Source organism: Macaca thibetana, chromosome 6, assembly GCF_024542745.1.
Source record: "Macaca thibetana thibetana isolate TM-01 chromosome 6, ASM2454274v1, whole genome shotgun sequence".
In the NCBI taxonomy this organism is placed as follows: domain Eukaryota; kingdom Metazoa; phylum Chordata; class Mammalia; order Primates; family Cercopithecidae; genus Macaca; species Macaca thibetana.
Genome location: NC_065583.1, coordinates 143,238,057 through 143,265,151, shown reverse-complemented (window position 1 = coordinate 143,265,151; position 27,095 = coordinate 143,238,057).

Genomic DNA, 27,095 nt, shown 5'->3' with positions numbered 1-27,095 from the left:
ATTAAATAAATTGTGAAGGTATGATACCATTATATGGGAAATAAGATAGAACATGTGAATTATGCCCAGTGAGGGAGCCAAATCTAGAGAATTTTCTGTGTAGAATTCTCTGCATTAATGCTCTGTTATCTGGAAAAGCAAAACAACAAAACACTAGAAAATTCAGTAGTCTATAAAAGATAGAAATAGAACTATTTCCATTGGAAAAGTTATTTCCACTGGAAAAGTTATTTCCATTGGAAAAGTTATTTCCATTGGAAAAGTTAGTGTTAAGGCATTTCATTATATGCCTATTCTTTCAGCTGGCACTGCTGTATAAAATTGTTTGACAGCATGATAGGTTTACATGGAGAATGAGGGAGAAAACAAATACTGTATACATTCCTATGATGAGAAGGAACAAAACAGTGAATTAAGTTTTAGTCAGTTTTGAAGACTATTTCAAATATTTCATCAAATATACATCTTTTTACTCTACCTCAAAATAATTAAATATGACTTTAGTGAAATATAAACTCAGCTTGTCTAGTTAAAAAATCAGTAACTTTTAGACATGTTAATGGCTATAATATGAGCTAACAATTCAAGCTATGTTGTAATCCTAAATCTGTAACTCACTCTCTGCTTTGTTGGTTTTTGATAGCCTAGGGTCTGGCCTCCTTCTGGTGTTAGGGAGTCCTCACTCTGTGCCATGGTGGTGGGAGGCATAGATGGCCTCTGACCTAACAGTCAAACAAGTCAGATACCGTCTTCCATTGGAGTGTGGTTCTGGGAGCAGCCAGATGTGCTCTCTCCAACTCAGAGCAAGATGTAAGATGCTCATGACCCAGAGAAGCAGGAGAAGCTACTACAGTGGAGGCAAGAACAGTTCAGATATGCCATTTCTCCATGGCTGCTAATTCTCTTATAATTGGAACAACAAATTCTTTCCTAGTAAGAAGCTTCCCAATGATTTCCCTATCAATAAGGGTCATGAGACTGTCAGCAGTCTAGTGAGCATTTAATGTTCTGTGCTGAATAAAAATTCTTCTAAATATCAAGATTTGGAGTCCTTAATGTGCTTGCTGTGCATACAGTGGAAAATTACCTAGTATCTCAGAGACTCAGTTTCTCATCTGTAAACTGAGGGAAATAATAGTATCTAGCTTATAGATACAAGGAATTAGTAGAAATAATTCATTAGAAGAGATATTCACTTTGCATGGTGCCTAGCTCAGGGTTAGAATGTAATAAATGGCAGCTATTATTATTGTTGTCGTTACATTTCTATTAGTAATTCTATGGCTATTTCCATTAATACTGTAACTTGCTTCAACCAGCTTGTGATCTATCAGCCTTCAAATCCAGTCTCTTCAATTAAGCAGTAGCTAGTCACCTCTGATAGCAGTTTCCTTTTTCGGCCTCTCATTTTTCTTTATTAAACTACTTTCATTTTTGTCAAATATAGAGGTTTATGTGAATGTATATGTCATCTTCTGGGACATAAATGAATATATGATAGTGACATTGGAGTTATTTTTATTTTTTCTTCTTAATTTTTGGATGTTGGAGAGGGTTGAGCAAAACCAACATATTACTTTAAAAAACAAAAAATAATAAAGCTGTTTTAATTATATCTTCTTGACATATAGTGTTATTCCATCTTTATTTCCAATAGACAATTATTTTGAATAATGTGCACCTTCATTTGTCATATTTCTATTTTGGTTTAGCTAATCAACTCTATATAATACATAATAATCATAATAATATCTTATTTTCTACTCTGTTATGACTGATATTCCCATGAATTGTATTTATTTCTCCTATCCTGTAGTGCAGCATGTATATTTCTCAGGATCCATGACTTCCAAATATGTCAATACTTTCATACATTCATCTTCTCATATAATGTCCTCTACCTTATGCTTATTTTTCATGTTAGAAGATGTTGGTCATAATATGTGATTTTTTAAGTCATAACAGCATTTGTCAAAGTCAGGAGAAATCAGATGCCTCCTGGGGAGTTAATTGAAAAGAGATCATATAAGCTAATGCTTTCTCAAGGTCTTACAAGAAAATGAGACACAGTTCCATGGGAATTAAATTTTATGAATGTATAAAGCTAAGACAGTAGTCATCTCTCTCTTTAGAAAGAGAGATCAGGAGTTTACAAATTAAACTCAAATTTTGGGCAAGATCACATTCTTGCACAGGGTGAATTCCTGTAGTTTCTGAACAGGAAAAATGCTGTCATGATGCTTCGTTATTCTGAGTGAGAAGATAAATTTGTTGTTCTTGTAGTTGACAAAAGACTAATCTAGTAATTAAAAATTTTAAATAAAAATACTATCAGATTAGTGTTATGATTGTCCATTTTGTTTTCTGTGGGTTGCTTGCATAATCCAAGAGTGTAGCACAATAAATTTAGTGACAATATATTAGCTAATACTTTTCTAACAACTAGGCTTTAAGTCATATACACATCATTAAAATATGAATCAACTAGACTCTTTTTGCTAATATAGGCATAGTTATAAATTCCCTAAATTCTATTGACTTTTATCCTCTGGATTGTCCCTTCATAGATCTTCTTACTTCTTGAGAGTACTATAGCATACTGGTTAGGAGCATAATTTGGGGATCAAGGTGGCTGGATTTAAGTCCTGGATTCTCTGCATACTCAGTCCAACTTCATATAATATACTTAAACATGAGGTCCTTTAGGTTCCTCATGTAGAAAGGGGATAATCAGAGTGTCTATTTCATAAATGGAGTGTGGTGGTTGATGAGGTAATATATTTAAAGCAATTGGTCTAACTCCAAGCATACACTATGATCCTCAATCATTGTTAAAGATTATAATAATTATGAAGTAGATTCATTTTTTGATTGGAAGAAAGAGTGAAACACAGCACTTGTGTACCCAGGAGACCCTCACTTTTCTGCCCAAAATTTCCCAGTGCAGAAGGGACTTCCTTCTTTCTTCCCTTCTTATATTACTAAGTCCCATATGATCAGGGGAAGTAGATAGCTATCATCAAATGAGTTCGTCTTGGCAGGCCTTTTGAAGCATTGTGAATATTCATTTCAGAAAAACAGCATGCCTCCTGAATGGATAAGTAAGATTTGCATGCCACTGCCTTTTATTTTTCTATTTCCAATGATGTGTTTCTTCCTCCCAGGGCCAGAGGCATCCTGGACTTTACCAGTACTCTTTTTTTCTCATAATGTGCTTGATATGGTTTGGCTCTGTGTCCCTACCCAAATCTCATGCTGAATTGTAATTCCCAGTGTTGGAGGAGAGACCTGATAGATAGTGATTGGATCATGGGAGCAGATTTCCCCATTGTAGTTCTTGTGACAGTGAGTGAGTTTTCATGAGATCTGATGGTTTAAAAGTGTGTGGCACTTCCCCATTTACTGTCTCTATTCTGCTGCCATGTGAAGATGATTGTTTCCCCTTCACCCCACCATCATGATTGTAGATTCCTGAGCCCTCCCAGCCATACTTCCTGTTAAACCTGTGGAACTGTGAGTCAGTTATACCCCTTTTCTTCATAAATTGCCCAGTCTCAGGGAGTTACAGCAGTGTGAGAATGGACTAACACAGTACTATATTCAGTCACAGTCAGCACTAGGCCTTCATCTAAACCATCCAGGTTGGCCAAAGAGGTGATATTGAATTGTTCACGAATGGGGAGCAAAAAGGAAAGCAAGATCAGTAGGTGATCCCACTAAATTTGTGGAAAATACTGAAATTAATTGTGGTCATGCTGTGTTTCTCTATAAAGTATTGATGTTTAATAAAAACTTGAATTAGAAATCAGATATTTTCTCTGTTCCCCACTTCACTCTTCATTTCTTATCAATGGTGAATGTTGACCACTCTCAGTTCATAAAACTTTAAGACATATGTTATATATGACAGATATATCATATATAGATATAGTGAGCACCCTTCAACTTCCTAAAATAGAATTGAACTAAAGGAAGAAAAAATGGAGAATGAACCAGAGTCCTGGTAGAAAACAGATGGCACACCTAAACAGGGTAATTGCAGATAATTTAATAAAATGTCTGTTTACAGAAATGTCAGTAGAATTAAGGGAAACCAACAAAAGGGAAAATGTTCGTTTTGTTTTGTTTTTATTAATTGGTTATCTGTAAGAGATAATGTGTTAAAAAGTTATTTTTTTCCATGAAAGAATTTTGTTTAAATAACAATCTAATCTTAAGGTTCATAGCTATTTCCTCCTTTGTGTTCCCACTGAACTTCATACTCAGCCCTAGCACTTACAATATTATCCACTTGTCTCACTACCTAGCAATCTCCTCCAAAGCAATTATCCAGTATTACTTATAATTGTGCTCACTTCACCATCTCTTTAATTCTCAGATACAAAACAGAATAAAAAGTTTTTTAAAAAATCTTGGAAATAAATATCCATGTTTTGTAAGTTAGACAAAAGAGAAAAAGAAGAAAAGGAACAATATATACCAAGTACTTTAGTTAGGCAACTGTGCTAGATGCTTAACTTCCTTTTTTCTCTCTGTTGCAATTAAGGTTTTTCATTTGGAACTATATGATGACCCTGTGAATTCTGAGCAGTGTTGTGGTACATAGCACTGCATTACTTTAGTACAATAACATATATTCTTAACAAGATTATATATCGATTATTATTATTATTATTATTATTATAATTGAGACAGGGTCTGGCTGTGTTGCTCAGGCTGGAATGCAGTGATGCAATGTTGGCTCACTGTAACCTCTGCCTCCCAGTCTCAAGCAATCCTCCTGCCTCAACCTCCCAAGTAGCTGGGACTACAGGCACCAGCCTGATTTATTTTTGTATTTTTAGTAGAGACAGGGTTTCATCAAGTTGCCCAGGCTGGTCTTGAACTCCTGAGCTCAAGCGATCTGCCCATTTCAGCCTCCCAAAGTACTGAGATCACAGGCGTGAGCCAATGCACCGGGCCCAAGATTATATCTCCATTATGAAACAGTGAAATCAGTTTGAATCACATTCTGCACGATGACATTGGAGTTCCGTTCTTTAAGATAAGGTTTGGCAGTGAGTATGCCCTTCCCAGACCTCAGAACGTGGCCATTTTATGGTAAGCTTGGAGGAAAATTTACCACTAGTTGACATGGGAGTTGGAAGACTAAGTACCCTTCTATTTATCATTAAAACTCTATAAGGGACTTCGTTTGTCTTTAAAGAATTGTACTTCTATCTTCAGCAGTCCTGTCAAAATTTGTTGTATACACAGTTGTCATGTTGTTTGCAATAATGCATTTGCATTATGGGAAACTGGAAACATTAAATATTACAAGGTTGGGTGATGAGCAAAAATTTTCCAGAATAGCTTAAGTTCAACCAAAAGCCTAAAGAATAGTATAGTAGGTGATGTTTTCTACTTTTCCTGTCTGAAGAAGATCAGAAATGGTTATTGGACTTTTTCAAAGTAATATTCCTAATCATACTGTTTGGAAAATGATCCTATATCTGCTATAATTTATAGAAAAAATAAATCTTGAAGATTACTGAAATGTTGTTACTGGGTATGCTACTATGTATTTCTGTCTTCACAGAAAGCTGTAAGAATGAAATGCTTTGCCTGCATTTACTAAAATCCTCATAAATGGTTAAGAATTTACATTCCTAGAGTTTTCAAAGGAAATGCATTCTTTTCCATGCAGTTGCTTGAAATGACTGATTTTTCCGTTACTATTCCTAATTTCATTCTCATTTAATTTATCTGAAAGTTTGGAAGAAATAAACTATTCCACACCAGTTAGTTTTCCACGTAATTAGTCAAAACTATTTATTTTGGCAACATTGGGAAAAAATTAAAACTTTGTTAAGAATATTCCACACGGATCAGGTTCATCATTCTAACCTGAACCTCTTGGCTCTGCTGATTGTGAGACAATGATGTCTTGTTCCCCCAGGTATTCTTGGCATTCAGTTTTGTACAAGGAACAGCCAGTCAGTCACCACTTACTGTCTGCTCTGTCACTGGGGTAGCAGTGCCTAAACGGTCTCTCCCTTCATTGAGTTTATGCATTTAGAAGGTATTCAACACATATTCATTAACTTAACGAATATGAATTAGTAACACAAATTCCTTAGGCTTGCTGTCTGTAGTTACAGATATATGAGCAGCAATTCTCCCAGTATTTTGGGGTGTCCCCAAGGAAGTATTTTTTTGTGCTTAGAAATAGATCTGTTTATGTCCTTCTCTTTTTATAATTATAGAAAACACTATACTTACTATATGTCAGACCTGTTCTAAGCACTTAACATATATTAATTCACTTTTTTTTTTTTTTTTTTTTGAGACAGAGTCTCGTTCTGTGGCCCAGGCTGGAGTGCAGTGGCGTGATCTCGGCTCACTGCAACCTCCACCTCCTGGGATCAAGTGATTCTCCTCCCTCAGACTCCTGAGTAGCTGGGATTACAGGTACCCACCAAAATGCCCAGCTAATTTTTGTATTTTTAGTAGAGACAGGATTTCACCACTTTGGCCAGGAAGGTCTTGAACTCTTGACCTCAAGTGATCTGCCTACCTCAGCCTCCCAAAGAGCTGAGATTACAGGCATGAACCACCATGCCTGGCTTACATTAATTCACTATTGTCCTCACAACAACTATGGGACAAGATCTACAGAGCAAATTGTGAAAGAAGAAATTTTCCTCCACCTTGATTTTTGCTTTAATTGGTCCTTGAAGCACAAGTGATTGCATGAAATTGCTTATGAAACAGTAACTTGAGTTCTGCTTTTAAAGAACAATCCAGCAGACCAGGAGATGAGGAGAATTTCCATGTCATTCCCTTCTATTGTCTGCCTCTCCTTTCTCCCTGCATCTTTGGCTTGATGGGATCCTTCATCAATCAAAAGCAAAAGTTCTCATATCAATTTGTAAATAAATACTAGAGCAGTCACAAGAGCCGGGAAGGAAGTTTCTATTTGTCCTGAAGTGGAACACCTGTTGAACATTAAAGGATATTTTAAAATCCACCTTTCTACCCCTTCTTATTAGCTTCCTTAGTCAATTTTGGGATGGGAAAACAGGTTACTAAGCATCTATATTAGTTACTATATTATTTCATGTTGTTACCATAACAAACTACCACAAACTGGGTGATTGAAGACAATACAAAGATGTTCTTTCACAATTCAGGAGTCCAGAAGTCTAAAGTCAGGAGGATGGCAGGGTTGATTCCTTCTTGGGCATCCAGAGTGGTAATCTGCTCCATGCCTGTCTCCCAGCTTCTGGTTATTAACAGCCATCCTTAGCATTTCTTGGCTTGGAAATGCATCACTACAATATCTGCCTCTGCCATCACATAATAATCTTTCTGTGTGTCTGTATCTGTGTCTGAACTTTTCTTACAAGGACACAGGTCATAAAGGATTTAGGGCCCGCCTGAATCCAGGGTAACCTCATCTTAACTTGACGACATCTCAAAGATTCTGTTTCCAAATAAGGCCACATTCATAGATTCTGGGAAGACATGAATTTGCAGCTGTACTATTCAACCCACTATAGCAACTAAGTTTGTCAAATTGGAGTAAGAGCCTGTCACCTTTATAATGGCTATAGATAACTCTTTCCAAGGCTGTGAGGAGTTCTCTTTTCTGGATTGGAAACAATTGAGCCTAGAAAAAGACTAACCTTCAGAAAAGTCGGATATTATTGTAGATTGGGTCCCTTTCACCTGACTATTTACCAACAGATCACTTGATCAACTGAATGAGGGAGTTAGTAGTCCTATCCCGTCACAGTACTGAAAAAAGACATAAGGCTTACTGATTATGTAGCTGATATTTTGGGGGAAATGACTTGGTTGGCAGAAAGAATGCAAAAGATACTAAGTCACACAACCTTCTTCCTGTTGTATTCACTACTGTGTCATGCAACCTTCCCTCTGAGGGGAGTTTTTTCCTTTTTAAATTTACTTTCTCAATGTCTTTCTATTACAACTAAGAAATCTGTTAGACAAAATATGGATGTTAACATCCAAATTTTCTTATATGGAGTGCATATATTTATAGAATATTTTACTTGCAAGACTGAGAACTTATATTAGACATTTTAAGCAAACAAAGGTATTTAATATTTTCCTTGAATTTCACTAAATGGACACAAGGGAGCCAGCACTAACATGGAAACTGGAATAATAACATTGCGTTTTTATTTCCACAGCCAACCTATATTGTTATCTGGATTAAGCACATAACTTGTAAAATGTATTTTGTTTATTTGTATCATCTAACTCTATTATCCAGTAGCTGAAGAGCATCTAAAATTTACCATTTAGTGTGAAATTATCATCTGTCTTAATCTACCCAAGAATGCTAATTATGTGAAACAAAGAGTTATCCTAATGGTTGAATAGGGTATTGGGTTAACTGAGTTTAATTAGTATAAAAGCTGCATGAATGGTTGGTTTATAAAGAAATAGAATACAATAAGGTACAGAGTATACTACAGGCACAAAATGAGGCAAATAGATTCTTTCGGCTATGATTATAACTATCACTTAATGCTCTTTTAATCATTCGGAGAGCTGGTTACCTGTTTTAGTATCTTATGGTCAGCATTATAAACTTATTACTGTTAAAAATATTAGCAATGAACTACATGTAGTAATTACTATATGATATGCAATAATCTAAGCACTTTATATATATTAACTCATTTGTTTCTTTCAATAATTCTATTAACATAGCTACAATAATTATTTCTATTTTAGAAATAAAAAAGCTAAGGCACAGAGGTGCTAAATGACTTGCTGAAGTAATAGGCTGGCAAGTGGCAAAGGCAGAATTTGAACCCAGGTAGGCTGGTTCTGAAGTCACGCTCCCACTGCCATAGTAGGTCACCATTTTAAGGTGTGGGGCAAGGGAGTTCTGCATATTGGAAATCATACCCTACAGAATTTGAACCATGTGCTCTATCTGTCCCTGAAGACCTCTTTCCTTGATTATATGTCCTTGGAAGCCTCCATCATATTAGCAAAGTCAATGTAAAAAAAAGCATGCTGGAAATTATCTAGGGAGTATTAAAATACCATAACTGGAATCCATCTTTTATAATCTTAGTATATTAGCATTTATGAAGCATATTCTCAGTTCCAGCAGAGGCGTGAGCACAGCACTATCAGAAGAAATACACCTTGCCACGATGCCGCTGAACTGACCAAAATTTGGTTTAAATAATCAGTCTCCTTGGATGGCAAGCAATGTAAGCTAAATGCAGTTCCCAGACTGCATTGTAGGACATTTTGTACATCAACTCATTTGTCTAAATACTGGTTTTGAAAAACCTGCTATCCCATCTGGGAATCTGCAGACAGTGCAGGATATTACTTTTAGCTGGAGAAATGCTCATGCTTATGGACCTGTCTTCAATCCAGCGGAGGGAGACAATCTAGTACTTGGCTGACTGCAATGGCCGCAGCTTAACGTTACACGGAAGCCACGCCTTTAAAGTCTGAGGAAAGAACTACTGTAGAATAATGAAATAGGTCCTTTTCTGTAACCGCAATGACTTGGTTATTATTAATTAGTGCTTACTGGGAATAGGTCAGTGCACTAAGCATCTAACATGCATCATTTCATTTATTCTTCACAACTTTCCTAAGAGGTAAGGACTCTTAATTATCTTCATTTTACAAATGATAAAATGGAAGCTTAAAGTTTGCTCAAGGAATTGCCAATAGGAAGTGAAAAAGCCAGGACTAAACCCAGATCTATCAGAGTGCAAGGCTCATAGCCTTAACTACTGTGCTGCGCTACTGCCTTCTGTTTTTTTTTCAAGAGGCAGTATGAAAGCTTAATCATAGCTTCCATTGACAAAGTGAAACCCTCATGGTACAGTATATAGACAGATGGTACCATAGTACTGTATTATAAAGAGCAAGGCCTTCCATATACAATGGCTGTCTTCCCTTCCACCTGTAACATTTAAATCTGTGAATAGTGTTGATGGAGTGAATGAGTATAATTATAGTAATCCCATTAATCTAACAAATGTCTTGTCTCAAATGAAAGGTAAAACCTCAACATGGAATACATCTGGGACTCCCAGACTGCCAGAAAGTCAGCAAGAATTAATGACTTTATTATCTAGGACATTTGGTAGCTATTGTTTAATTATAAGGTAACTATCGCTAAGCTGGTAGTAAAAGTAAGAAAGAGGAAAACATAAATGACAGGGTAGTTGGATATTTACTTAGAAAAAGAACTGTTGTGTTAGATTTGAAGAACTTAAAGTCGTTAGTGAAATTATAATTTTTGAACTTATCTAAAATCTGTTGTTTCCTGAGAAATGCAAATATAATAAGGCATTTTAAAGAATATTGAGTTTTCATTAAATGTATAGTATATACATTATACATATAACATTTGGAGTAAAAAGTAGTTTATGCAGAGATTATATTTATAAGGACACACACTGAAAGAAAATAGTTATTAAAAGTCTCAAGATGATCACATACCTTCATGAAGTACATGGAGATTCTGCACTCAAGTATTCATCTGTGCATTAACTCATTGGGTTATTCTTTTGACAAACATTAGCTATTAGGCAGTCCATTCATGGAGTACCAATACAAAATAGTAAACCATATTAAACATTTTTTTTAAATGTAAGATGGTTTGTAGATTTTAAGGTAAATAGATTTCAAGGTATTTCTTCTACTTAAAATTAAAAGAATTTAGGGTCTGGATCCCAAGTTTATCCCTATGATAAAAATTATGTATGCAAACTTGAATAAATCAATTAACATTGTTAAGCCTCATTTACTCATCCATAAAATGAAGATATTGGACAAAATAATTTCTAAGGTCTTTTTGGCTCCAAAATCCTGTAATTCTTTTATAGACATTCCATTTATTTGCATTAAAATAAAAGTGAGTCTTAAACATTTTAAGAAGTCAAGTAGTCAGAAAATTTTTATGAGCAATAAATATGAATAGATATCTGAATTGAAACATAAATAAACTGGACATTTTGAGAGAAGAGGGAAAAATGGAGTTTCCAGTCTGGAGAAAGAACACAGGCAAAGGTTTTCAGGTGAAATTGTGTGGGGTGTGTTTAGGATAACTGAGGAGACTCTGACAGAAGGAAATCTTCATATTAAAGAATAGTGAGAAATAATATGGGTTGAAGGATGATACCTTAAGTTTGGAGATTGAGCTGTGGACAATAGGAAATAGGTAGAGATTTGTGGGCAGATGAGTATGGCACTACCTGGATTTCATGTAAAAAGACAAGGGCTGCTGATAAGTTGATTAATTTGAAGTGTTTGAAGGACTGTTTACAGTCTTTTGACTACAAAGAGAAAAAGAAAGAGAGAAGGAGAGTCTGAAGGAGAATAATATAGAGATTTATGAAATAACCCTTCTACATATAGGTCAACATACCTTATTTTCATATATAATTATGTAGAAGCCAGTAGCATTGTGGCTAGGAATACATACCATGCATACTTGAATTCCAGCTCCAATACTTTCTAGCAGATGCCTTACAAAATGCATTTATACTCTCTGAATCACAATTTTCTCTTCTGTAAAGTGATAACTATACTTTTGGAGTTATCATGAGTATTAAATGAAATAATACTTGTAAAATATACAACCAGTTCTTGATATGTAGCAAGTGCTCAATAAATGAAGTCTATAAGAATAAATTTTATTAATATCATCACTTCTTAAGTAAATGTCAAACAAATGGGAGAGATAATCAGAGTATCCAAAAGCCAAATATGGGCAAGAGGGCCGTTGGGTTTGAGTAAGTCTTTTTTTTTTTTTTTAAATGATTGATCAGAGTAGTAAAAGATTTACTTGAAATGTGTGTCATTTGACAGGGAGTAAGTCTAGTTTGGAAGACAGATGATGTTAGGGACAGGAAAATTAAGGCTCAGGGATTGAATTGGTCAATACATTACCTGAGAACAACGTCTTCGTTTAGACAAGCAAAATTTTGTGCAACTCACCTCTCAGCATGTTAAGATAGTGTTACAATGTTGAGAAAGTGTCACAGGTGGAGACATTGAAATTAAACAACTGACGGCAGGATTTAATTCAATGAAGTGTAGACCCAACCTAAAGGGAAAATTGTATTACAGTCAGCAGACATAGTATTTGTTTCAGCTCTGCCATTCAGAGTGTGTGACATTTGCTTTCTTGGGCTTGAGTTTTTTAAAACATTAGCTCTATACGTCTTTTGAGTTCCAAAGATTCATGGGTTTCTGACATAGATAATTGTGATGTATCTTTCTAAAACTAAAATTGTCTAGAAGAATTGACCCATATTACATCAAAGCAAATCAAAGTTTGACAGGGCTACTTAATTTACATATGAATAAGCTGAAAAAGAAACAGCATGACTCAATGCAAAATATTACAGCAAAAAACAAAAAATAAACAAAGAATGAAAGAAAATCAAGTCTGCAAAAACAAAGGAAAGTAAAGCAAAGCAAAACAAGACAAATTAATCTCAAAGAAAGGAAAACCATCCCTATAGTTATTTTTCTAAAGAAGACCTGAAAGAAAATGTAAATTTAATAAAGTATACATCAAAAATGAGATGATAAAACAACAAAATACAATAAAATGGGAGAGTAAAAAGTCAAGAAAACAAAGAGCAAAAATATGTCAGGACTTGTCTAAAAGCTCCCTTCGTGGGCACTGGATGAGCTCCACCAAGTGCTGGTTTCCACTGTAACAGGGCAGCACTGAGTTACAATGCAAAGGTGTACAATCACTGTGCTCGGTCTCCTTCACATGCACGGATTCTCTCTCCGTGCCACATGGCTGCTGCCAGGGGATGAGGAAGGGGTGATGCTGGCAATCCAAGACTTTCTTTCCTACTCTCTCTAGTGCCTCTTTCAGTGCTATGAAGTTAAAAATAGTCACTAGGATCACTCACCTGATTTTTGGTTCTCATGAAGATATTTTTTTTTTTCCTGTGGATTGTTGTTAAATGTGGTGTTCCTGCAGGGAGGATGATCAGTAGAGGCTTCCATATGGTCATCTTACCTTGCCTCCTCTCCAAAATCTATATTCTGATAACAGACAGTGAACATTTTAAGCGGCCTTTCCCCACAAAGTAGAAATTATATGAAACATTTTTTTCAGTGTATTATGAGTCAAAAGTAGAAAATAATATAGAGATCAGAATGTTACTGAGGAAATTAACCACAAAGATATTTTTAAATAACTTCTAAATCAAAGAAAAAAATAAAACAGAATTTATAGCATAACTAGAAAATATTGGCAAAAGAAAATAATAAATGTCACACTCCTTGAACTCAAAAGAAAATATTTAGTCTTAGACATGTATATTACCAAAGAAAAATAATATTAAATGATTTAAATATTAAACTCATGTATTAAGAAAAGCATAGGAGAGTAAATAATAAAAGAAAAGAAAAAATAGATTAAATTTAAAAAGGAAATAGTAAAATAAATAAATAAACCCAAGGTATTATATTGCTTTAAAAGGAAAATAAAATGGCTACTCTATTCCAGAAAGAAAGTATACATTTACACAATTATAAATAAAAAATGGAAATAATCAATAATATATTAAAAAATAAATGAATCAGAAAGAGTACTTTCAGAATACTATAAAAATACATATGAAAACCCCAATGTCCAAGAATACATGACAAAAGGGATGGAAAACCTAAACTCATCTGTAGTAGGTATGCATGTATCATAAACTCAAAAGAGTATACATGTCTTTTCTTTCAACACAGTTGAATCTGGTAAAGCCTTTATTGTGAGAGATGTGTAGGAAAGTGAATTTTATTGTTGCTGGGCCCCTTCCCTCTCCATTAGCATCTGGAACATTTATGTGATCCTCAAAAGTGAGAGGAGAAGCCTCCTAATTATGTCTCATTACAATTTTTCAAGCCCTGGTCTTTAAAAAAATCTGTTATTAATAGACTTTATTTTTAGAACAGTTTCAGGCTTACAAAAAAATGAGTGGAAAATACAGATAGTACCCATTTTCTCCCAAACCTCCAATACTAACACTAGTTTTCTCTATTTTTACCATCTTGCATTAGTGTGGTACATTTCTTACAATTGATGAACCAATGTTAATATATTATTATTAAAGTATAGTTTACATTATGGTTCACTTTTTGTGTTGTATAGTTCTATGGGTTTTGACAAATGCATAATGTCATGTATCCACCATTAAAATAGGATACAGAATATTTTCATTGCCTTAAAAATCCCATGTGCTCCACCTATTCATCCTGCCCCATCTCCAACCCCTAGTCCCTGGCAACCACTAATTTTTTACTGTCTGTATAGTTTTGCTTTTCCAGAATGTCATGTAATTGAAATCAGATTGATTTCTTTACTTTGTAATATGCATTTTATTTTATTTTATTCTATTTTTTTTGTGTGTGTGGCTTGATAGCTCATTTCATTTCAACATTGAATAATATCTCATTGTCAGAATGTACCACACTATTCATTTAGTTGTTGAAGGACATCTTGATTTCTTTCAAATATTAGCAGTTATGAATAAAGCTTCTATAAACATTGGTGTGTAGGTTCTGTGTGGACATAAGTTTTCAACTAATCTGGATAAATACCAACAAGCACTATTGCTGGATCATATGGTAATAGTATTTTAGTTTAGTAAGAAACCACAAAACTGTCTTCCAAAGCAGTTGTATCATTTTGCACTCCCATTAGCGATCAGTGAGAGTTCCTGTTGCTCCACATCCTCACCAGTATTTGGCATTGTCAGTGTTTTGGAGTTTGACCACTCTAAAAGTTGTGTAGTGGTATCTCATTGTCATTTTAATTTGCACTTCCCTAATGACATACGAGGTTGAGCATCTTTTCATATCATATTTGTCATCTTTATATTAGGTTTGTGCAAAAATAATTCAGGTTTTTGCCATTAAAAGTAATTGCAAAAACCACAATTATTTTTGCACTAACCTAGTATCTTCTTTGATGATATATTTCTTCAGGCATTTTGCCTACTTTTAATTGGGTAGGTTTTTTTTGTTTGTTTGTTTTGTTTTGTTTTTTGTTGCATTGATGGCCTTTTGCTATCAGTAGTTTGCTGCTACGGTGTCACATATGGTGCATTGAACCTTTACCAAGATTGGCCACCTGGCACAGAGAATTATTATTATTATTATTTTGCTTTTTCACAATCATATTTAAAAAAAATTTTATTTTACTTTAAGTTCTGGGATAAATGTGCAGAATATGCAGTTTTGTTACATAGGTATACCTGTGCCATGGTGGTTTGCTACACCTATCAACCTGTCATCTATGTTTTAAGCCCCTCATGCATTAGGTATTTGTCCTAATGCTCTCCCTCCCTTTGCTCCCCACCTCTGACAGGCCACAGTGTGTGATGTTCCCCACCCTGTGTCCATGTGTTCTCATCGTTCAGCTCCCACCTATGAGTGAGAAAATGCAGTGTTTGGTTTCTGTTCCTGTGTTAGTTTATTGAGGATGATGGTTTCTAGCTTCATCCATTACCTGCAAAGGACATGAACTCATTCTTTTTTATGACTGCATAGTATTCCATGGTGTATATATGCCACATTTTCTTTATCCAGACTATCATTTATGGGCATTTGGGTTGATTCCAAGTCTTTGCTATTGTAAATAACAACATAATTTTTTTTCCCTAGGAAGGTGCACCTGCAGCCACCCAGTCACCTCCATGCCTCTCTTTCCTGTCTACCTTCAAAGATCTCCTTGCATTTCAACCAAATCTTCCAAGTTTTCTGTGTGATAGTTCCCGGGATAATTATCCATTATTCACACTGCCTTCATTTTGCTGCTTTCAATGGTTTTCCTTCTCTTTTATTTGTCTCTCAAAGACACTTAGAATAATCTCTTCAAATGTTTGTCTTTTAAGAAAGCAAAGGCCAGAAACAATTTTATCTTTGAAATCGGAAACCCAGGTAGAGGAATGCAGCAGCAAGACTTCATTTTATAACTTTCTATACTAAGTAAATTTTTTTCCATGTGCATACAGTCACTTTTGGCTTTCAAATAGGTTAAAAAACAAACTGCCAGCCAGACGCAGTGGCTCAAGCCTGTAATCCCAGCACTTTGGGAGACCGAGGTGGGCAGATCACGAGGTCAGGAGATCGAGACCATCCTGGCTAACACGGTGAGACCCTCGTCTCTACTAAAAATATAAAAAATTCACCAGGCGTGTTGGCGGGCGCCTGTAGTCCCAGCTACTCGGAAGGCTGGGCAGGAGAATGGCGTGAACCCGGGAGGCGGAGCTTGCAGTGAGCCGAGATCATGCCACTACACTCCAGCCTGGGTGACAGAGCGAGACTCCATCAAAAAACAACAACAACAACAACAAAAAACCTGCCATAATGACAAGAGAAGAATCATTGATTACAAGAAGCCAATAGCAGAAAACCTTCTTCTTGTCAAATGTGACTTCTTATTTGCTTCTTACCTTGGTTGTCAGGTATTGTCAAAACGAGGATGTCACAAAGAAAGCAAGTAAACAGCGAGAAAACAAATCACATTAGCAAGACTTAGACGAGGAAATAATAGTTTAAAAATAGATTCCAGAAAAAGATTTATATAGTATACACTGTTTATATAGTATACACTATATTTATATAGATTATAAGATATATAAAGATTTATATAGTATACACTATTTATATAGTATACAGCTGAGTCTCCTTCTTAGCTTCTCACCTGAGCCCTCAACCAACCAAACTGACTTCTCATAGCTGAAGCATGGGAAATCTTTTGATGGCCCACTGCGTATAGAAAAACATGGTAGAGGAAATGAAATAAAAGAAGGTTTTATTAGTTCCTGGTTAGTCTTAACCAGTTATTGACTAAAGAAATAAAAACAGTTTTATTCATATTGAAGTAAATACTTGAATACTCTTGTATACTTCACAGAATATAATTTTAAAAAAATTTAACCTAACTATGAGCTCACACAGATATCCAATGTTGCAATGTGGTTTAGCTTTTCCTAGAATAAAAAGTGATATCGTTTGGCTCTGTGTCCCCACCCAAATCTTACCTTGAATTTTAATTCCCATAATCCCCACGTGTTGTGGGAAGCACCCGGCGAAAGGTAATTTAAACATGGAGGGTAATTACGCTCATGCTGTTCTTGTGATAGTGAGTGAGTTTCACGAGATCTGACGCTTTTATAAGGGGCTTTCCCCCCTTTTGCTTGGCACTTCCCCTTCCAGCCACCATGAGAAGAAGGTTGTGCTTGCCTCTCCTTTCACCATGAATGTAAGTTTTTTCAGGCCTCCCGGCCCTGTGGAACTGTGTCAATTAAACCTCTTTCCTTTATAAATTACTCAGTCTCAGGCAGTTCTTTATAGCAGTGTGAGTATGGACTGATATAGTAAATTGGTACCAGGTGGTGGAGTGCTGCTGTAAAGACACCCAAAAATGTGGAAGCAACTTTGAAACTGGGTAATAGGCAGACAGTTTGGAGCACTCAGAAGACAGGAAGACATGGGAAAGTTTGGAACTTCCTAGAGACTTGTTGAATGGTTTTAACTGAAATGCTAATAGTGATATGGACAACGAAGTCCAGGCTGAGATGGTCTCTGAGGAAGATGAGGAACTTGTTGGGAAGTGGAGCAAAGTTGACTCTTGCTGTGCTTTAGCAAGGTGATTGGTGGCATTTTGGCTCTGCCCTAGAGATCTGTGAAACTTTGAACTTGAGAGAGATGATTTGGGGTATGTGGTAGAAGAAATTTCTAAGCAGCACAGCATTCAAGAGGAAGCAAAGTATAAAAATTTAGAAAATTGGCAGCCTGATAATGCAGTACAAAAGAAAATTTTATTTTCTGAGGAGAAATTCAAGCCAGCTGCAGAAATTTGCATAAATAATGAGGAACCAAATGTTAATTGCCAAGGCAATGGGAAAAATATCTCCAGGGCATGTCAGAGATCTCCATGGTAGCCCCTCCTATCACAGGGCCAGAGGCCTAGGAGAGAAAAATGATTAACTGGGCCAGGGCCAGGGCCCCTTTGCTGTGTATAGCCTAGGGGCTTGGTGCCCTGCATCCCAACCACTGCTCCAGCTGTAGCTGAAAGGGGCCAAGTTACAGCTCAGCCCATGGCTTCAGAGGGTGCAAGCCCCAAGCCTTGACAGCTTACATGTGGTGTTCAGCCCCTGGGTACACATAAGCCAATAATTGAGGTTGGGGAACATCTGCCTAGATTTCAAAGGATGTAGAGAAATGCCTGGATATCCAGGCAGAAGTCTGCTGCAGGAATGGAGCTCTCATGGAGAACCTCTACTAGGGCAGTGCAGAAGGGAAATACGGGGTTGGAGCCCCCACACAGAATCCCCACTGGGGCACTGCCTAGTGGAGCTGTGAGAATAGGACCACACTCAACTCCAACCTTTGAAAGCAGCTGGAAGGGGGCTGTACCCTGCAAAGCCACAGTGGCAGGGCTGCCCAAAGCAATGAGAGCCCACCTCTTGCATCAGCATGACCTGAATGTGAATCCTTTCACATGGAGTCAAAGATTGTTTTGGAGCTTTAATGTTTAAAGACTGCCCTATTGGATTTCGGATTTGCATGGGGCCTGTAGCCTATTTGCTTTGGACAATTTCTCCTATTTGGAATGGGTGTATTTACTTAAGGCCTGTATGCCCCTTGTATCAAGGAAGTAACTAACTTGCTTTTGATTTTGCAGGCTCAGAGGTGGACAGGACTTGCCTTGTCTCAGATGAGACTTTGGACTTGGACTCTTGGGTTAATGCTGGAATAAATTAAAACTTTGGGGGACTGTCAGAAGGGCATGATTGTGTTTTGAAATATGCAGGCATGAGATTTGGGAGGGTCTAGGTGTGGAATTATATGCTTTGGCTCTGTGTCCCCATTGATACCTCACCTTGAATTATAGTTCCCATAGTCCCCACATATCATGTGAGGGACCTGGTGGAAGGTAATTTAACCATGGGAGCAGTTACCCTCAAGCTCACTTGTGATAGTGAGTACGTTCTCATGAGATCTGATAGTTTTTAAAGGGGCTTTTCCCTCTTTTTCTCAGCACTTCCCTTTTCTGCTGCCATAGAAGGACACGTTTGCTTTTCCTTCTGCCATGAATGTAAGTTTCCTGAGGCCTCCCCAGCCCTGTGAAACTGAGTCAATTAAACTGCTTTCCTTTATAAATTACCCAGTCTCGGGCAGGTTTTTTCTTTTTCTTTTTTTTTTAATGGATTCTCACTTTGTCACCCAGGCTGGAGTGTAGTGGTACAATCTCAGCTCACTGCAACCTCTGCCTCCCACCAAATTCAAGTGATTCTGCTGCCTCAGTCTCCCAAGTAGCTGGGATTACAGGCACATGTCACCATGCCTGGCTAAATTCATTTTGTGTTTCCAGTAGAGACAGGGTTTCACTATGTTGGCCAGGCTGGTCCCGAACTCCTGACCTCGTGTGATATGCCCACCTCAGCCTCCCAAAGTGCTGAGATGAGAGGCGTGAGCCACTGCACTGGCCTCAGGCAGTTCCTTATAGCAGCGTGAGAATGTACTATACAGAGTCAGCATAAAAATGAAAATATCTCTCACTTGGGGTCTGCAGCAGCTGCTGCTATGAATGGAATTGGGTGTCAAGTCCTCCTGGCTAGCTGCTTTTGCCTTTTCCAAATCATAAGCCAAAGAATGGGAAGAAGGCACAACACTAAACCACTGCTGAGAAAAATGCCAAATTTCTCTCTTCTTTCCCCTTCTATCTCTCATTTTAAAAAACAAACAAACAGAAACAACCACAGCCAATCTCAAAACCTGCCTATGGCTTGTATATATCTGTTAACCACTTTTATCTTGGAATAAGAAAAGAGGAATGTTTAGAGCTCTACTATATTTAGGAGTAGTGGAAGAAAACATTATGTCCCTTCTGGTAAATTTCTTTCTGAATATTTTCTTGAAAATAAGTCCAAATAAAGTGCATGTGCTTTTTTTAAAGCAGAAAATCCCTACCAAAATATTGTATGTAGTGGTAGAATTGATTTTCCCTCATCTTTAATTAAACAAATAACTATAAATAATGTTCTGGGTAAGTTATGTCAGGGCCCTTATTATTTTCCAGATTAGGGAGAAAATCCTAATAAAGAAGCAGTTTTAGTGATACAGTTTGACCACTGGTCTTATCTCTTTAAGATTCAACTCAGTTTCTCTGAAAGTATCACTATTCCCTGTATGCCCTCTGCCCTGAGACTCAAATCCCCCTGGATTTTGGTCCTGCTTTCATTTAAAAAACTTCCTAAAATTACATAAAAAGGTGAAGTCTTACTCAAAATTTAGTAGTTTTTACGCCAAGTCTTTACAGGGGAAGACACTGATGCCCTGCGATGCCTCAGGACTCTCCAGAATGTTTTCACCAGCATAAAGGCCCGCAGCAGATGCAACCTCTTGACCTTGAGCTTTCTAGCCTCCAAAATGGTAAAGAAATAACTTTATTTTCTTTATAAATTACCCAGTCTCGAGTATTCAGTTACTGGAACAGAAAATGAGCTAAGATAATTACTGATTATTTGAAGGGCAATTCACAGTTGATGAAGCTCTATACAGACATGATCTCATGCTCTCCCTGCATCCACTCTGTTACATACCATAAAGCTGAGGATTACAGAAGTTAAATAATTTGCCCGAGGTTGCAAAGCTTAGTATTTTTCCTCAGGTTTCTTGATTCTCAATTCTAGCTCTTTCTTCCCCAATGTTGTCACATAATGAATGTATTACATGTTTGCAAGACATTCTCCATCTGTAAGACTCACTGCCAGATATTACAGAAAACACAAATGTATCAGATAAATGGTTTCATTGGTTTTCATGAGGCTATGATCTAATAGAAGAAACAGGACACAGAAAAGATATCTAAGAGTTCAAGGTTATACTTAAATATCAAGCCAGTAGCATAAACAGAAAATTGTATAAATGTTGAGAAGAAGGAAACTTAGCTGTGAAAAAAAGTGGTCATGAAATGATGATCTGATTATGAGAGAAGGAATCAAGGAAAGAAGGACAGTGACATGGCTGCTGTGTAGAGAAGAGGAGGGTGAATGAAGGAACCAAAGTGACACCAAATCAGCTTCAGTTTTTTTTTATGATCTGCATAGAGATTTTCTCACCTTATTTCTACTATAAACTGTGTAGTAAGTAAGTATTCACATAATGTTTTATTTTTTGTTCTTGTGGCTTATCGCTTATCACCATGAATTAGTTACTGTGTACTTTCACCTTCATTATCTGAGTTGATGACTTTTCTCTATTCAATACTTTATTCAACCAGCTAACATTTCATGTGCACCTCTGACGAGCCAAACACTGACAATGATATGGCACTGAGTATGCAAAGAGTAACAATACACTGCTCACTACCTTGAGAAGTGCCTATGTTGCAGAGAGAGAGATTCATATATAAAAATATGCTTATTTGCATAGTGATAAAGATAGAAACTCAGCAATTTATGATATAAAGGAGGAGTACCTACCATGCATGATTGGAGATGTGGTATTAGGAGGGGCTGATTAAGGATACATTGAAATTATCAGGCAAAGAAGGGAGAATGAGTCATTCCAAGCAGTGAGGGTCACACAGCCAAAGTTAAGAAAGAAAGGAATGACTGATGAGCTGGGAATTACTAGCAATTTGGTATTTTTCATGATTATGGTGCAAGGCAAAGGAGATATGAAGTTAGGGAGGTAGAAATTAGCAGATGCAAATAGGTCTTGTAAGCCATTTTAAGGAACTTGATTGGCCTTTAATCTTATAGACAATGGGATAGCACCAACAAGTTTAAAGCAGAGGCATTGTATGTAATGAGTAATTAATGAATTAACTAATTAGTTAATTAATAAGTTAATTAACTAAATTTGTACACAACAACTAATTAATCCTGATGAGCCACAAGAACAAAACCCCAAAATTTAGTTAATTACTAATTACATACAATATAACTAGTAACATCATTACTACAATATAGTATACATTATCTTGTACATCCAAAACATTTTTTCAGATTTCATGGAAAAATCCTTTTCATTTTTTAGAAATAACATGAACCTGATGAAATTTATGTAAATTCCTTTGTCAGTGCCTCACCTTTTATCTTATTAATAGCAAATTAATATTTAGGAGAGCCTGATTAAATGTAGTCAGTATGACAGATGATTCCTGTTTGCCCTGCACTAAAATTTAGAGCCTGTTCATGTCACATGAGGACGGTAACCCAGGATAGGTTTATATGGAATATTGTTCACCTGTTTATCTAAAGAAGAAGGATGAATATATCTCAGAAGAAGAACCAGTACCCTTTGGGGATACCAATTAAGGAGGATAAATTGTTTTTTAACTTCTATGAAACACTCCTTTAAAGAAAAAATATGACAGAAAACAAACACAAACATACAAAGTTTTTGCACTTTTATTGCTTTATTGTTAGTTCTTTAAAAATTATTTATAAGTCAAAAACATATTTTCCTAAAAAACATGAATGGTCCAGTTGCCTGGACTCAGGACTAGGAATTAGGAACTGAGCCCTGTTACTGCAGCCGATTTCTCACTAAGTGTTCTGAAAAGCCTCTCTATGACTCAGCTTCTGTTAAAATTACATTTTGGAGTTGCCCTATTTACTTGAGGAAAAAAATGGAAAGAGTCCCACATTTCCTAAATGCAATCTATCTTCATGACATGAGAGATACCAGTAAACAAAGAATTTAGATTCTGAGGATAGGACTATATAGGTTATCTAAGTCAATATTCTCTTTTGACCATTGCATTTGAGGCACAGAGCAATGATGTTCTATGTATGGGTACACTAGGAATTTGCAGAAGACCTACAATAATCTAGTTGGTTTAGATGGGGGGCAAGGGTCACGCAGATGAAAGGCAGCACCAAAAAGAGAAAAGGAAGCATTCTGAGTGAATGAAGTGAGTTATTTATGTGATAGGAAAAATGGGATAGGGAAAAAAATAATGCTTATGTTAACACTAGACTCTGCCTGCATGGTGATACTTCCCACTTAAGTTGGCCCTCATGGGTCTACCAGCAGGTAGGTCTAATTCGAAACCTATATTTTCAGAACGATCTTTTTTTTTTTTTTTTTTTTTTTTTTCAGATTTACTGGCAATAGCAACAGTGTGGCATGAATAGTTTAATTCCCTGCTCTCTGTCCATTAGTCTTCAATAACTGGTCCTGGCTCATTTCCTCCTTGAGTCTAGGACTCACCTTTAGAATTTCTTACAACCTAACACTTTGGGCAGCCCTGGGCAATGAGTCAGACTTAGTCCACCAAATAAAATTTCTTTGCCGTCCCTGGATTAGAATTGGGCATATTGGTTCCAAAAGTTCCCTGTTCCACTGAAAAGATAGTGAGATTTTTTTTTGTTTAATACATTCTCTTAGTTGAATACTCAATTTTCAGTTGAGACTACTTCCTCAGGCAAGTATTTCCCCACTTGGCTGAGAGAAGGTGTCAAGGTGCCTTCCTCTGTGCCTTAGCTCTGGAAGCTCTTATCCCACCCAGTAAGCTGACTTTTTCTGGTATTACTTTGCTCTGTACTGGTTACTTTCATCATCCCACTCACAGGGAGGAAGATATTAATACCAGCATATAAGAACCTCACTTTTGTAAAACCTCGGTTTGTAATAAATGAGCAATAAAAGCCCTGCCCTTTCCCCTGGCTTTATACCAGGTGCCTTGGTAAATGTGGCTTGTGTGAGGTTCTGCTTTCTTTAGTTGGTTGCCAAAGTTAACCTTGCTTTTCACTGTTTGCCCTGCATATTTGTGACCTTTTCCATGGGGTGCTATTATAAGTCTTCAACGTAGGTTTGGATAAGATGAATCTGCCGGTTCCTCTGTCTGGCTGTTGAAGCTATCTCCGCATGGCTGCCATATCCCCTGTGGGGGTTCAGGTAGAGGAAAGGTGATTCATTCTGAAAGGACACAAAGATAGATGTGTACCCGCCCCCCACCCGCTACACCCTTGTTCTGCTCTCTAATCTTTGCACATACCAGAGATTTCGTAAGTTCTGTGAGTACCTGGTTTTCTGCACGTACCAGAGATTTTGTTTTGCACATACCAGAGATTTTGTAAGTTCTGAGGCAAGGTCACAAGACGTGTTTAAGTAAGATAAACTCTTGCTGCCATAAACCTGCTCTCCCGCCTCAAAGTTTGAACCCAAATATCAGAAATGGCGGGAACCAATCATAGTTAGCCAAATCGCCTTGTTCAAACACTAGCCAATCATATATCTGATTTGTATAATAACTCTATGCCCACTTTTCTTAGACTATATAACACTGCTCGGAGCTCAGTGGGGGAGCTCTCCTGCCCGTCTCGTTTCACGAGCGAGGGAGAGTTCCAGGTTCGAACCTGTAATAAAGATCCTTGCTGCTTAGCTTTGACTCTGGACTCTGGTGGTCTTCTTCGGGGAATAAACGGTCTGGGCATAACAATTCATTCAGCAAACAAGCATTTACTGAATGCCCACTATGGGCCAGTATCTATACTAGAAATCATAGATGCTGTGGTTTGTCAAACAGATAGAGTTCCTAGCTTCATAGAACATATAGTCTAGGTGGAGAGACAAGCAATAAGCAAATAAACAAACAAACAATGACATATTTGCATAGTGTGACAAATGTTTTGTAGGATAAGAACACAGGGCTGTGAGAGAATATATCTGGAGGATCCATTTGAATTGGGGTGATTTAGGGAGGCACCTATGAGGAGGTGGCCTTCAAAAGGAGACCTGAGGATGTGGGCCATGAGGAATAAGGAGGACAAGTGTCTCAGGCAGCGGGAAAAGCATGAGAGTAGGTCCTAAGGTGGTGTTTGCATGTGAGCAACGACCCTAACCTCCCTGTCAGAACCATCTCTGACTCTCAAAAAGGCCTACTAGCTTTGGCAGGCATATAAAAATTCCAGTCCAAGAAAGGAGAAGACCACCTCTTGAGCAGGTCTTATATAAGAAATATTTTCCATTTCACCTAGGGTACAATATGCCCATTATTTAATTTATAAATGTCTCACAGAATTATGCATGGACCAGGAATGAGGCTTTACGGTTATAGTAAAAACTTACTTTTGGGACTGCCATTTGTGGACATCTGCACTGCAAAGGCCAAAGTCGAGGCTGGAATGTCCCCTTACATTTTGGTGTCCTTGTTGCTATAGATGATTTTCTATCACTTTGTTCTGTGGGAACTAACATGCCATATACACTGAAGAGAGTATTGTCCTGATACAGAAAAAAACATGCAAACCCTGGGTGTTTTAATTGTAGGACATAGGAGAGAATGGTGGCAATGTTTTGGTTTGGTCTGGTTTCCCCTCAACTTACTCTACTTTTTAGAACAGATTATCTGTACATTGACAGTTATGTTTTCACACTTCTCTTGGGGCATTTAGATTGCAATTCCAGCACTAGAAAAAAGGTAACATAAAAAATCCAGGCAGGCTCTTATAAATAGTTGAATTAGTCCTGTAATCAAAAAACTTTTTTTTTCCCTAAGTAACTACTACTTGAACTATAACTTAGATGACCAGATCTGTCTAATTTGGAAGTTTTTAAAAAGAAACAAAGACAAAGTTTTATCCTGTATTGAAATTAGTCACATAATATGAGGAATAGGAAGAATTTTTCCAAGTCTCCAAAGGACAAGGTAAAACATAAAAAGGAGTTAATTGCCTATGTTTTTACCAAAAGGAAGTTGCTTGTAATTGTTCTACATTTTTTCAAAAAAAGATTACAGGCGTTTTTTTCACTATTTTCAAATAGACTTAAAAAGAAGCAGGGGAAGGTGACAATACAAATAATTTATTTTATTTTATAGAAGAAAAACAAATGATAAAGAAGGAATATTTCCTTTGCAACTACCACTTCGGTTTTTACTTCATCCATTGCACTTGAAAATTAAATAAATATCTATTAAGCATTTAGAATAATGCCAGGTCCATACTATGTGCTGCACAAGTATTTGTTGACTAAAAAGACAAAGAAAAACATGAAGGTAAAAAATAAAATAAAGAAGGCAAAAGAAGATAAGCAATCCTAGAGAAACTGTGGAGAAAGTTCTAAAATGTTCAGAATTTGAAAAATAAAATTCTTTCAGAATGTTTCATGAACCTCTATGATATCTTCTTAAATTCAAGTTGCATCGATAGGGACTCTCAGATAAGTCCTATAGAAAGCAAAGTGGAATTAAACTCCACAAATTTCTGACTTAAATATGTCGTGAGCTTGTTCCCCTAAAGCATATTACATTAATTACAAAAAAGTGCCCGACGCCTCCTGGTTTTGATTAATATGTTGTAATGGGTACTGGACTAGCCCTTCTACACTATACACATGTAAAACTAGACAACAGGCTATACATGACTTAAGTCTTTGAAAGAATGGAAACTACCAAAGGGAATCTCACATTTGTCCCATCTCCCTGCCTAGGTCTATCTATACTGAAACCCAGCAAGCTGGAATCAGCGAAACAAAATGGTCTTGCTAACTTGAGGAAGCTAGTGATCCAGAAGTGCTGAGAACATTGAAGTCCTGGCCCAGGTAGACTAGAAAGACAGGTTCAACCCCTTAGTTATATGTGGGGAAAAGAAAGAGAGGTCAGACTGTTACTGTGTCTATATAGAAAGAAGTAGACCTAAGAGACTCCGTTTTGTTCTGTATTTGAGAGGCTGTTAATCTGTGACCCTACCCCCAACCTTGTCCTTGCAAAAGACATGTGCGGCGGTGACTCAAGGTTTAATGGATTTTGGGCTGTGCAGGATGTGTCTCGTTAAACAAGTGCCTGAAGACAGCTTACTGGTTAAAAGTCATCACCATTCTCTTAATCTCAACTATCCAGGGACACCTACACGGCCAAAGGTCACAGGGACCTCTGCCTAGGAAAGCTAGGTATTGTCCAAGCTTTCTCCCAATGTGATAATCTGAAACAATGCTGCTAACAGGTTTATGGGGATGTTTGCACATGCATGTCAAGGCACAGCATTTTCTTTTGAACTTATTCATGTCACAGAGGTTTTTGTTCATATGTCTTACTGCCGATTTCCTCCCTACAATGA